The sequence below is a fragment of the Vicia villosa genome, unplaced genomic scaffold, assembly GCF_029867415.1.
Source record: "Vicia villosa cultivar HV-30 ecotype Madison, WI unplaced genomic scaffold, Vvil1.0 ctg.004457F_1_1, whole genome shotgun sequence".
NCBI classification, from domain to species: domain Eukaryota; kingdom Viridiplantae; phylum Streptophyta; class Magnoliopsida; order Fabales; family Fabaceae; genus Vicia; species Vicia villosa.
Window position 1 is genome coordinate 25,082 of NW_026706441.1, and position 14,400 is coordinate 39,481.

Here is a 14,400-nt window from a genome sequence, read left to right on the forward strand (position 1 = left end):
AGTTTGCCTTTGGCTTATAGCTGGTAGTCCTGCCTTTGCTAGGCGTAATACTTCTTGACCGCATCAGAGTTGATTGGGTGCGGTAGCTCACCCCCATCCATTGTAGTGAGGACTAATGCTCCTCCTGAGAACACCGTTTTTACAATATATGGACCTTCATAGTTAGGTGTCCATTTTCCACGGGCGTCAAGTCGAGGTAATAGAACTTTCTTGAGGACGATATCACCTTCTTTGTAAGTTCGAGGACGGACCTTTTTATCGAACGCCTTTTTCATCATTTTCTGATAGAGTTGTCCGTGACACAAAGCCGTCAGTCGCTTTTCTTCAACGAGATTAAGCTGATCGAAACGAGTTTTTACCCATTCCGATTCTTCTAACTTTATGTCAGCCAGGACCCTTAATGAAGGAATCTCCACTTCGATCGGGAGGACTGCTTCCATACCGTAAACCAAGGAGAATGGTGTTGCTCATGTGGATGTGCGCACTAAGGTTATGTAACTGTGTAGGGCGAAGGGAAGCATTTTGTGCCAATCCTTGTATGTTTTCACCATCTTTTGTATTATCTTTTTGATATTCTTATTTGCAGCCTCGACAGCGCCATTCATCTTAGGCCTGTATGGTGAAGGATTGTGGTGTTCAATTTTGAACTCCTCGCACAGCTCCCTCATCATGTTGTTGTTTAGATTCGACCCATTGTCAGTGATAATCCTATTTGGAACCCCATACCGACATATGATGTTGTGCTTGATAAATCGGGTAACTACTTGTCTCGTCACGTTGGTGTAGGATGCAGCTTCAACCCATTTGGTGAAATAATCTATGGCAACCAATATGAATCGGTGTCCATTAGAAGCTTTCAGTTTGATCATCCCTATCATGTCAATCCCCCACATTGCAAACGGCCACGGTGAACTCAGAATGTTCAACGGATTTGGCGGTACATGTACTTTGTCGGCGTATATTTGGCATTTGTGACATGTTCTTGCATATTGGAAACAGTCCGCTTCCATTGTTAACCAGTAGTACCCTGCTCGCAATATTTTTCTCACCATTGAGTGTCTATTTGCATGAGTTCCAAAGGTCCCTTCGTGTACTTCTCTGATAATCTCCTTGGCCTCATTTTTATCCACACACCTTAATAACACCGAGTCGTAGTTCCGTTTGTATAGGATATTTCCGCTCAGGAAGAACTTAGCTGCCAATCTCCTTAGTGTCTTTTTATCAATCGTAGAGGCGTTCTCCGGGTATTCTTGTTTTTCCAGGTACCTTTTGATATCGTGGTACCATGTTTTGTCATCAGACTGCTCCTCGATTGTGAGACAATAAGCAGGCTCATCAAAGTGTCTAACCGTTATTCGTGGTTCATGGTTTGGCCAGGTCACTTTGAACATAGAGGAAAGTGTTGCCAACGCATCAGCCATTTGCTTTTCTTCCCTTGGGATATGAGTAAAAGTGATTGTCTCAAACTCAGCCATTAACTCCAGTACAAGGTCTCGATTTGGGATTAGCTTTGCATCTCGAGTATCCCATTCTTTACTGACTTAGTGAACTACTAGTGCTGAATCCACGTACACCTCGAGCAGTTTTAATCCTCAAATTGATTGCCGCTTCTAATCCCAATATGCATGCTTCGTATTCCGCAATGTTGTTGGTGCAGTCAAAGCATAGTCTCGCCGTGAAGGGTAAGTGTCGATTGTCGAGAGATGTCAAGACTGCCCCTATACCATGTCCTAGTGCATTTGAGGCACCTTCGAACATAAGTGTCCATATTTCCCCTGGCCCAGGTCCTTCATTGGGGCCTGGTATTTCGTAGTCCCTTACCACCATAATATCCTCGTCAGGGAAGTCGAACTTCATAGACTGGTATTCTTCGAGGGGTTGGTGAGCAAGATGTTCTGCCAGTACACTCCCTTTTATCGCCTTTTGAGTGACGTATTGTATGTCGTATTCTGACAGTAACATTTGCCATCTTGCGATTCTACCCGTGAGAGCCTGTTTTTCGAACACGTATTTCAAGGGATCCATCATCGATATCAGCCATGTGGAATGGTTCAGCATATATTGCCTTAGACGTTTGGAGGCCCATGCTAGGGCACAACATGTCTTTTCCAATGGTGAACACCAAGATTCGCAATCCATGAATTTCTTGCTAAGATAATAAATAGCGTGTTCCTTTCTGCCAGTTTCATCTTGTTGCCCCAGTACACATCCCATAGATCTTTCGAGAACTGTGAGGTACATGATCAGTGGTCTCCCTGGTACGGGAGGCAGGAGTATCGGTGGTTCTTGCAAGTAACTCTTTATAGTTTCGAAGGCTACTTGACAATCGTCATTCCATTTGATTGGTTGATCTTTCTTGAGCAGCTTGAATATAGGCTCACATGTGGCCGTCAGATGTGAAATAAACCTTGAGATGTAATTCAATCGACCCAAGCACCCACGAACCTCTTTTTCTGTCCTTGGAACAGGCATTGCTTTTATAGCCTTCACCTTGTCGGGATCTACCTCTATGCCTCGTTGGCTCACAATGAATCCCAACAGCTTTCCTGACCTTACGCCAAATGTACACTTGTTCGGGTTTAACCTCAGCTTGAACTTCTTTAAGCGCTCGAACAACTTCTGTAGGTGTGTGATATGCTCTTCTTCTGTGCGAGACTTAGCAATCATATCATCTACATACACTTCGACCTCCTTGTGAATCATGTCATGGAACAGTGTGACCATGGCTCTTTGATATGTTGCCCCTGCATTTCGTAATCCAAAGGGCATTACCTTGTAGCAAAAGGTACCCCAGGATGTCATGAAGGTTGTCTTCTCCATGTCTTCGGGAGCCATTTTTATTTGATTATACCCGGAGAACCCATCCATGAAGGAGAAAACCGAAGCTTGTGCTGTATTATCCACCAAGACATCTATGTGTGGTAGTGGAAAGTCGTCTTTCGGACTTGCTTTGTTTAGATCCTTGTAATCTGCACGCATGCGTACCTTCCCGTCTTTCTTAGGAACTGGCACTATGTTGGCAATCCATGGTGGATAGTCAACCACAGCAAGAAACCTGGCGTCGAACTGTTTGAGCACCTCTTCTCTGATTTTGCTATCCATATCTGGTCGAACCCTTATGCGCTTTTGCCTGACAGGTGCACATCCTTCTTTGAGTGGTAACCAATGTACAACGATATCAGTATCCAACCCCGGCATGTCACGGTATGACCAAGAAAATATCTCTGCATACTCGTGGAGGAGCTTGATAAGCGTCGCTTTCACGTCCCCGTTCAGTGTTGCCCCAATCTTGATGTTCTTGGGTTCTTCGTCTGTACCCAAGCTTATAGCTTCAATGGCCTCCTGAGGAGGGAGCCTGCTTTTGGATTCCTTGTCCATTAACCTTGACAACTCTTCCGGAAGTTCATTGTCTTCCTAATCCCCTTCTTCGGACTGATTAGCGAGAGCCTCGAGTTTGTATAGAGTTTCAGCAGTATTATTATCGGTAATGTTAGAAGGTGATCTGCACATGTTTTATGTTTTGCTTTTAGTATGCAGATATGGATGTGCCTTTTTGTGCAAGAAATTTATTTGTCATTTTGAAAGAAAAGAAATAAATGCAAGAAGAGACAATGTTTTCAATACCAAATGCGAACGACAAATTTTATTAATAAACTTTTAAACTTTGAAAGTAAATGGGGCCCTTACAAACCAACTCTATGCTTCGGGCGAGGCATGAGCGTTATTGTTTTTCTTTATTTGAAAGGGAAATAAAACACAAAAGCAAATTACTTTGAAATAAAAACTATCTCCGGTATCTCCAGGCTTGTCCAATTCTGAAGCTGCTCTCCTGGTCTGACCCTTCGGATGAAATTGGACGTTCCCTCCTTAGAATCCTTGTTGGATACCATAGCCACGTGTTCATACCCGCCTGTTACGAAAGTCTGCATAATCGGGGGGAATTGTTGTTCCTCCTTCACAGTGCTTGTGATCTTTGATGGTTGGTATCCTTGCCCTAGGCGATCCTTCTTCTCTAAGATCTCTGGTACTTTTCCCCAGCCTTCCACATTCAGGTCTTGTAGATCTCTCCAGGATGTTACCGCCCTTTGCACCTTCTCCACAGGTAGTGTGACAGCAGTTGCAATTTCCAGTGCTTGGAATGCAGTTTCTAGTGCTCCTTCTCCAACTTCAATGTACTTGTATGAATCCAGGTTTCTGACGAATATGTCCTCTTCTCCATTGATGGTTACTATGGAATTTCCATCTACGAATTTTATTTTCTGATGGAGAGTGGAGGTGAGTGCCCCTGCTGCATGAATCCAAGGACGCCCTAGTAGGCAGGTGTAAGCTGGTTCAATCTCCATCACTTGGAAATTGATGCAGAAAGTATGAGGACCAACTATGATAGGAAGGTCTACTTCTCCAAACACCGGACTCTGTGATCCATTGAAAGCTTTGACCACCAGACGACTTGGTCTAACCACAAGACCCTCTAAAGCTATTTTATCCAATGTAGCTTTTGGCATTACGTTTAGTGATGAGCCCGTGTCAATCAGAACTCTGGCCAGATGAGCCTTTCCACATTGTATAGAGATATGCAAGGCTTTGTTGTGCACCTTTCCCTGTGGAGGTAACTCATGATCACTGAACCCCAGACATGCCCCAGCAGTTAGATTAGCTACCATTCCATCAAACTGATTGACTGTGATATCTTTAGTTACATGGGCAGCATTCAGAATCTTCATTAAGGCATCTCAATGCCTCTCGGAGTGTACCAGCAGTGATAAGAGTGATATTTTAGATGGTGTCTGTTGTAACTGATCCACCACCCTATAGTCACTCTTCTTGATTAAGGCAAGGAACTCTTCAGCATCCTTATTGGCAACTTCTTTACCTTTAGGGTCAGCCTCGTTATTTGGTCTCGTAACAGCTTGATCACTAGATTGTGTCAAGTTTCCATTAGACACTGGTTGCGCCTGTGCAATTTTGAATATACGACCACTACGACTTATGCTCTCAGGTCCCACAATGCTTGACACAGCAGGATCGGTACCAGAATTGTACTCCCAAGGCACCGCTTTCATTTTATCCAAAGGATATGGATCTTTGATCGGGATGATCCTAGTGTGCTCTTGCGTAGGTATCATCAATGGTGGTTTAGCACAGGGGATGATTAACGGCTTCCTTGCCCCTTGACTGGGTATTATCAATGGCTCGTTCCTATCCACCATAGCCACATACTCTTCCTCAGAATGTTCTTTTAGCTGAATCAACCCTTGATCCATGAGCCTTTGCAGAGTGTCTTTAAAAGCCTCGTTATGTTCTAGGATGAACCCCTTTGCTAGTAGATACCTCTTAAGGGCGTCTATGGGGGAGCTCCGTTGTTGAACTAACTCTTGCTTAGTAACGACGTCGATTGCATTGACTGTGCCATCATGATGAGGCATGGGATTTGTTTTCACATTAGGTTTGTCAAAGGCGATTGCCCCTGACTCTATCAAGTCCTGAACCTTGTGTCTGAAAGCCCAGCATTTTTCCAATGTGTGTCCGGGGGAATTAGCATGATATTCGCACCTTTCATGAGGGTTAAACCTGGGTGAAGCCTTTCCGGGCAGCGGAGGTGGCATAGGCCTGAGCTCTACCAATGACTCGCTCATTAAGTATTTCAATATTTCACTTCTGGAAGTGGGCAAAGGATCGAATTTCCTTGGAGGACCTTGGAATATGTTTTGTTGAGGTGGGAACGACATAGGAGGTCTAGATTCTTGGTGCACTACTGCATTGGTCTCCTCTTCCTTCTTTTTAGCGAAAGCTGGGGCGGGCCTCTTTGAGTGATAAGAATTAGATGAGGCTCCTTGTATCTTCCCATTTTTTATTCCGTCTTCAATTCTTTCTCCGATGACCACTAGATCTGAGAATCCTGAGGATACACTTCCGATCATCTTATCGTAGTACGGTCCTTGCAAAGTACTCATGAACATGTCTACCAGCTCTTTTTCCAACAAAGGAGGTTGGACTCGGGAAGCCATCTCTCTCCATCTTTGGGCATATTCCTTGAATGATTCCTCCTTCTGTGACAAGTTTTGGAGTTGCATCCGGTTAGGTGCCATGTCCAGATTGTACTTGTATTGCTTCAGGAATGTATTAGCAAGGTCATTCCAACTTCGGATGTAGGACTTCTCCAGTTGCATGTACCAGTCGATAGATGCTCCGCTTAAGCTGTCTTGGAAAAAGTGTATCATCAGCTTCTGATCATGAGCATAAGCAGCCATTTTTCGCACATACATGCGCAAGTGATTCCTTAGACATGTGAGCCCTTTGTACTTTTCAAAGATGGGCACCTTGAACTTGTGTGGAATAGTCAGATCTGGGACTAGACTCATTTCAAAAGTATCCACATCGAAGGCATCATGTCCTTCTACAGCCTTTAGTCTCTCTTCTAGCGCCTTGATTTGGCCGTTGTCCTTATAATCATCCCCAAAGTTAGGAGAAGTCAGCTTGGGTTGAGGCACTTGGTTTGTGTCTTCCACGTACCCATACCGTAGATCCAAGTAGTCTTCATCCTTAGGAGGATTATTGACAGGGATGCGAACTGTGCGGGATGTCCCCTCCTTCTGAGCAGCAGGAATAAATCCTTCTTGAGAGGCCTCTCCCTCTTCATTTGTGATGACTCTTTTAGAGGAGTGAACATTTGCTTTGTGAAGGTCAAAGCCTCGAACATATCCCAACAACGGATTGCCATCATTCGGTATTTCTTCATACTGATCCTGAACTTCCTTAGCCTTGTCTTGCTTGTCCTTGAGATCTTTCATGAAGCTCAGCATTTGTGTCATTCCTCCCTTGATTTCTTCCACAGTACCTTTCAATTGAGTCACTTCTTCGCGAAGGGCGGCTTGATTCTGCTCTAGTTGTTCCATTGCTTTCTTCTTTTGAGCTCTTGTCTGGTAGGGCGGAATGGTTGCAATGGCGTGACTGGAGATAAAGACAGTTTATTTCTTTTAATGTTTTGCAAAAGTAAAATGATATGCGTGTTATGAATGCTATTTTTATGCTATGCTCATGTCTTATCCACATTACTATTATAATATATTTATACATACATATATATATATATATATATATATATATACTATTTTTCTCTCTTTTTTTTTGTAAAACTCCTTTTTGGAATAATTTCTTTTTGGTGAATATTGCGAAGAAATTGAATGATGCGGAAATAAACACACTTTATTAATTCAAAAATACTTGAAAGAAAGTACAATTTAAATTGTTCAACATTGCGAAAGGAAATAAACACCAATAGAAATAAAACTTCTAAATAATAAATAATAAAAAACTATAAATGACTAAGAACGCCTATGAATATCCTCCTTGATTTTGTCCACTATGTCTCTACAAAGCTCCATAAATTCTTTCACCGCTTCGGGAAGGATGATGGGAGAAGACTCCGCTCTTTCCAAACTCTTCAGAATGTCTAGGATTAAATCATTGCACAAATAGACTAGCTTATCATAATTCTCACGACATTTCTCATACTCTTCAAGCATCTTGGAAACCATGCTCACATGCTCATTTGCCGTAGAAACAATTGTGTATTGTATTTTCCAATAATCCCCGTCATCCCTTGCCGCCTCATATATCTCCCTTTGCCTTATGAATACTTGCCTAAGTGATGCCATAGCTTGAAGTGCTCTATTGTACTCACCGGTGCGCTGTAAAAGTGCTTCTTCCGTAGTCAATCTTCTTGTGCGCTCTTCTTGTTCAGAATTGCGAGCTTCTTGAAGATCAAATTTGAGATTCCTTATTTCTACCTCTTGATCTTTAGTTCTATCAGTTAATTCAAAGACTACGGCTTCTAGATTTTTCTCGGATTCCGCTTTGTCATGGGAAGCCTTTTCATAACGCCTCCTCCACCTTGCAATTTCTATACCCGCTTGTTCCAACCTTTCATTATGTGAAATTAAATCAAAGTTAGCACTTAGGACTCCTTCGGTTGCACGCTTTCTTTTATTCCTTTGTCTATCATTCTCTTCCTTAGCGGCTTGAAGCTCTTGGCTTTTCTCCTTAAGATTGAAGCGTAGTTGGCTCTTTTCGTTGGAAAGTCGATGTATGTCAAGCTCTAATTTTTCCTTTTCCTTACGGGACGCCTCTAGGGCAGCCTTGATTCCTTCTATATCTTCGATGGATAGAGAAACAGGATTAGGAGAATCGGGCTTGTATTCGGGATCCACAACAAAAGGAAGCAAAATCTTTCCAACTCTCTCTTGAACCCATTTAGTGTAAGGTTCCTTAGCAATGACATTCTTTGGTCCATAATTCTTTGTTTGAACATGCTTCCAAGCTTGAATTATTTTCTTTAATGTTCTTGGATTTCCTTTCCCATTGTCATGCAAAATTAATTCTTCCACTTGTTGATCGGAAGGCTCACAATCCATAGAATGACCCAATTGGCGCAATGCTAACACGGGGCTATAATTAATACAACCCAAAGTTCCCATTAAAGGCACATTGTTGAATTCTCCACATGTATAAATCATTCTTTCAGAATTTAATTTCCTTGCAAACCAAAAGATAGAATCCGCTTTGAGAGCACTTAATTTCTGAGACCATTCTGTTAGAACAAGATTTGTTCTGATCAATATTCTTAGTTTTGATGATAACAAGGATATGAATTTTGTGTGAGATAATGTGGTACTCTAATACATTGCAATTTCCCTTTCAGGAAATATATAAAGAGTATGCACAAATCAGCGTTCAGAAGCTTTGTCTCAGAAGGTTCAGCATGCAACATCAGAACATGGTCTGGCAAGACATCAGAAGATGGTCAAGGCAGAATCAGAACATGGGTCTATGGAAGCATCAGAAGAACTTGAGATCAGAAGCAGAAGCACTGAAGTTCTCATGGTATCACGCTCAGAAGCACTTCAAGGTCAGAAGACAAGAAGATGCTATGCACCAAGCTGTTTGACTCTGATGATATTCAAACGCTGTATACACAAACATCAGATCAGAAGAAAGTACAGGTGGCAGGCTACGCTGACTGACAAAAGGAACGTTGGAAGCTATTAAAGGCAACGTCAGTAGACACAGCGTGAACAAGGCTCGAGGTAGTTGACAAAAGCGTGAAACATTAAATGCAATGCTGTACGGAATACGCAAAGCATTAAATGCTCCCAACGGTCATCTTCTCAAGTGCCTATAAATATGAAGTTCTGATGAGAAGCAAGGTTAACTAATTCTTGACGATTTCTGTGAATATTAACTTGCTGAAACGCTGTTCAAATCAAAGCTCAGAAACTTCATCTTCATCAAAGCTCACTACATTGCTGTTGTAATATATTAGTGAGATTAAGCTTAAACGTTAAGAGAAATATCACTGTTGTGATTATAGCTTTTCAGAAGCATTTGTAATACTCTTAGAATTGATTACATTAATTTGTAAGTAACTAGAGTGATCAAGTGTTGATCAGGATACTCTAGGAAGTCTTAGCTTGTGTCTAAGCAGTTGTAATTAGAGTGATCACGTGGTGGTCAGGATACTCTAAGAAAGTCTTAGCTTGTGTCTAAGCATTTGTTCCTAGAGTGATCAGGTTGTGATCAGGATACTCTAGAAGACTTAGTCGTGGGCTAAGTGGAAAACCATTGTAATCTGTTGCGATTAGTGGATTAAATCCTCAGGTGAGGTAAATCACTCCGTGGGGGTAGACTGGAGTAGTTTAGTTAACAACGAACCAGGATAAAAAATAATTGTGCAAATTGTTTTTGTCGTTCAAGTTTTTAGACTACACTTATTCAAACCCCCCCCCCCTTTCTAAGTGTTTTTCTATCCTTCACATTCATGTCTGGTCAAATCTTTGATCAAGTAGTTAGCCTTGTAAAGATGAGAAGTCAACCAAGAGTACAATAAATGAACACAACAGAATATCGTTCCTTTTTTCTTTTCATATCGATCATGGATAGTATAATAAATATTAGCAAGAATAGTAGGGGTTGGATCCTCATTTGAATTCCTGAAGGAGGTAAAAACATGAATAGCAGCATCATCAACATACTTCGCCTTTTTAGGCAACAAAATAACACCAAAAATCAAGAGAGCTAGAAAATGTCCACAAATGTCCCATTGTTTCTTTTGAGCGTAAGACATAGCTTGAGCTTCTAAATAAGTTCTCTTAATTCCTTGTATTTTACCATCAGTTTTGTAATTAGCTTCTAGATCCGTAGCGGACACCTCTAAAGCTTTGGCCAAATCAGAAATCTCAACTTTCTTTCCAGCACCTGTATAAAATTCCTTTTTAACCCTTGAAAACCCCAGCATAGCATCTATCTCTTCCAAGGTAGGAGCTAACTGAAAATCCTGAAAAGTGAAACACCTAAGCGGAGGATCATAGAACTGGATCAAAGCGGTGATTGCTTCTTCTTGAACCTTAACCTTGAGCAAATCCAGAATATCACCATAACGGCCCTCAAACCTGTTCAAAGCAGTTGATGACATTTTATCCCTGATTATCCTTAATTTCTTGATATCAGGCACTGAGACGGTAAGGTGGACAATAGGCTTCTTAGCATTCATTTTCCTGAATATTCACCAAAAAGAATTATTATTTTTTATTCTTTTTTTTTTCTTCTTTTTTTTTACCTGTGGATAAGACATGATAATAAAAAAAAATATGCATATGATGTATGATGCATGCAAACAGTTATACACACTCAAAAAAACACAATATAATAATAATAATAAGCACATATTCAGCATATAATCACATAGGCCCTAGGTTCACAGGTTTGACGTAACGGCTCAGGAGCCTACCCTTCCAATGGGTATGTTCTAGAAGGTCTCATGGGGTCGTTCGTAGCCGCCGAGACTTTTTGTCTCTTTGGATTTTAGAACAACTCATTCTATCCATGAGGTTCGAATTTTAGGGGTAGGTTCTCAGAGAGATCAGCTAAATAACAAGTCCAGCCCTCAACAAGGTCGAGCCTCGTATCAGACCTTTCCGGATATTTAACCCACTCTGAGTGGAATTATAATAAGACTCGTAGGCGATGTAATTCCCCTCTGGTCTTAAATATAATTCCCACACTTAGGCTTAACAGCAATTATATATACCCAACAGTGCAAATTATAACAGTTAAACATTTTAATGCAAATATGGCAGATAAACATTTAATGCAAATAAAAACAATAAATAAAGCAAAAAATTAAATATTTATTAAAACACAAACCCCAAACCCTAAAAATGGCGAATTAGCCAAACCCTAAAATGCGCCAAAAACCTAAACCATTAACCATAAACCTAAACCCTCTCGAGCCTTAGGAGCATAATAATTAACCAAAAGTGTTTTTTCCCCAGCAGAGTCGTCAGCTGTAGCAACCTGCCCTAAAAATAAGCTTTTAGAGTCGCCACCTATTCTGAAGGGCGAATAGGAAACCCTACGCAGTATAAAGATTCGGGGTAAGTTATTATAATCAGGTTGAGGGAAGGTGTTAGGCACCCTCAACCCTTTCCTAAAGGTTGCATTATAGAAATAAGGTTTATGGCAAGGTTTATAAGGCTAATAGCTAATGAAATGAAAAGGGTAAAAATTGAGATTTAAAATGAATTAAAATTATAGGGGGGAGACTCGCCTTGTTACCAAGTGCCTACGTATCTCCTTATGGAGAATCAGAGTCAACGTAGTTCGGGCACAGGGTTGTACGCCTTAGAACTAGAGTTTGATTTGATATGGTTTGAAGTTGTGATTTGAAAGGCATTTTGAGTTGCCTAATAGTGAAAGACTTAGGCCCAAATAATCTATGGCCCGTTCGGATCCAGTGCACGCGTGAGTATGGTATTGGAGTGTGTCAAAGAGGTTTTGATCGTTGGATCTAGAGCCAAGTTGATCCTACGGTATGCATGTATTAGTATTTTGGAGCGCATGTTATGAGGACGGCATGAGATCATAGTCTCATTGCCTGCCAAGTGGCTATCGTGAAGCCACTTGGCGTTGATCCAACGCTGATGGAGGGTTAACCCAAAAAACCCCACATTTCTTTTACTCCTCCGATCTCGCTCTCTTTCCTCTCTTGCTTTTTCTCCCATCTCTCTTTTCTTTCTTTCCCAGAAACCCAACAAACCTAGTTTCCGGCCGATCCCCCCACCGTGAACCACCATTAAACCCAGTTTTCCGGTTGACATTCAACCGGAAAACTCATACCTTCAAATGATCTGAACCCAGAAACCCTAAAGAACATGGAATTTAGCCCCAAATCTATGAATCTAACCCTACCGAACCCCAGATTCAACGTGAACAACATACAATATGCAATCAAACAAGAAACCTAAGCTAAGTGTTTGGCATTTACCTTTTGTTCTTGCGTTTCTGGAACGTGTAAGCTCCCCTGAACGATCCCTAATCTTCTCCTTCTCTGTTTGTAAGAAAGTTTTGTTGTTTCTACTGTTTGTGCATTATTGTTGTGTCGATGGGACCCATGTGTACCCGGCATTAATAATTCATCTTTGTGTGTTATAACCGACTATCATAAGTAGCTCTTACCGACTAAAATAGAAAGTCTTTGTATCCCTATATAAAGGGAATATCTTTCCTTTTGTAAGCACGTAATCTTTACAAAAATTAAAAATTTCAATTCTCCAGACCTTTTCTTTCTTACAGGCATAGAAAGTCAAAGAAAATTTAATTTCCCATTTGTTTTTGCATAAATGAGCAAATAAAAAACAATAAAAAAATTTGATAGATGAATTTTGATTTACAATTTCTATTGTTATTCTATGAAAAGAGCATGAGCAGATTTAGGATAATAGCATGACCCAAAGAAAATGATAGTAGAATATAAAGGGATTCAAAAATGTGCTAACATAAGTGATATTTTCATCTTGCTGTAACATAGAGAGAGAGAGAGATAATTATAATCATAATTGAATATATAAGAAGATCGATAATTTCTGATTGGTGGTAAGGAGTTGATAGAAGCCGAAGTGAACAATAGGCATTGCTAAATTGATTTTTTATTCAAGGGATTTAATGTGCTTTAGTTGTTAGATTTGGTTTGACAGGAAAGAAAAAAATCACGTGGCAAATTTAATGAAATAATTTAATATAAACTCCTTATTTTAATTGTTCTCGGACACTAAGTTTCAATTGTTCTCAGGCACTATATTTACATTTGATAAATTTCACTTATTAGGAGACAATAAATTTTCTTGAAGGTGCAAACTTTATTAATGACTTATATGAAATTATTAAATATTAACAAATTGTTAAGCTTTCTAGAATTGATTAATCAAGATAAAAACTGACACCATATAATAAAAAGAGTATAAAATTTGTTATATTCGTAATATATAGATAGTTAGTTTTTAAATTTTTGAAAATTTGTAAAAAAAATAAAAAAAATAAAATAGTTAAACAGTTCAAAGAAGTTTAAACCGGTTTATAAACTTAAATTTGGTTAACTGTATTGTTTATAATAAGTGGTTCAGTTCATTAACCATTTAAATGGTTTAGGTTTCTTTTGGTTCAATGCAATTCAGTTTAGGCATATGGTTCAATTAACTGTATTTTTGGACACCCCTGGTATGAATTGATGATTAATAGTATGTTTACTTGATGTTTGATGATATCTGATGATGTTCGTGATGACTGTATGTCTGTAAATGACGTTTGGAATCGATTTTGGGTGAAAGGAGTGTGAAATCGCAGTGTAGCAACCTGCCCTAAAATTTGCTTTTAGAGTCGCCACCTATTCTGAAGGGCGAATAGGAAACCCTACGCAGTTAAGAGATCGGGGTAAGATTATTATAATTAGGTCGAGGGAAGGTGTTAGGCACCCTCAACCCTTTCCTAAGGTTTGTATCTAAGGTAAAGGTTTATGGCTAAAATATTTAGGATAATAGCTAAAGAAGTGAAAAGGGCAAAATTGAGATTTTAAGTGAATTGAGATTTTAGGGAGGGGGACTCGCCTTGGTTATCCAAGTGCCTACGTATCTCCTTAGGGAGAATCAGAGTCAACGTAGTTCGGGCACAGGGTTGTACGCCTTAGAATTTGAATTTGATATGGTTTTGGAGGCTTTTTGAATGGCCTATCGTAGTTTTGAATTGCGAAGTTCGAAGGTATTTTGAATTACCTTATCGTAGTTTTGAACATCGCAGTGTTGAAGGGATGAAAATCCGTAGTGTCTTGGTTTAGTGTGTTTTGAATGTTTGGGCGTACAACCCTGATTTAATATGTCACCGTTAGATGCGATGATCAATAGATTTGATCAGTATAGCTAACGGATTAATGGGGCATTGTTGGTTACTCAGATCGATAGATTCGATCGTCGCGGGCAGCAAATAAAGTGTGTTTTAATTTATTTTTTTTATCTCTCGTCTAATGCGACTAATAGCTTTAGTCGGGTCGAGGAGAGAATTATTCAAGAATTA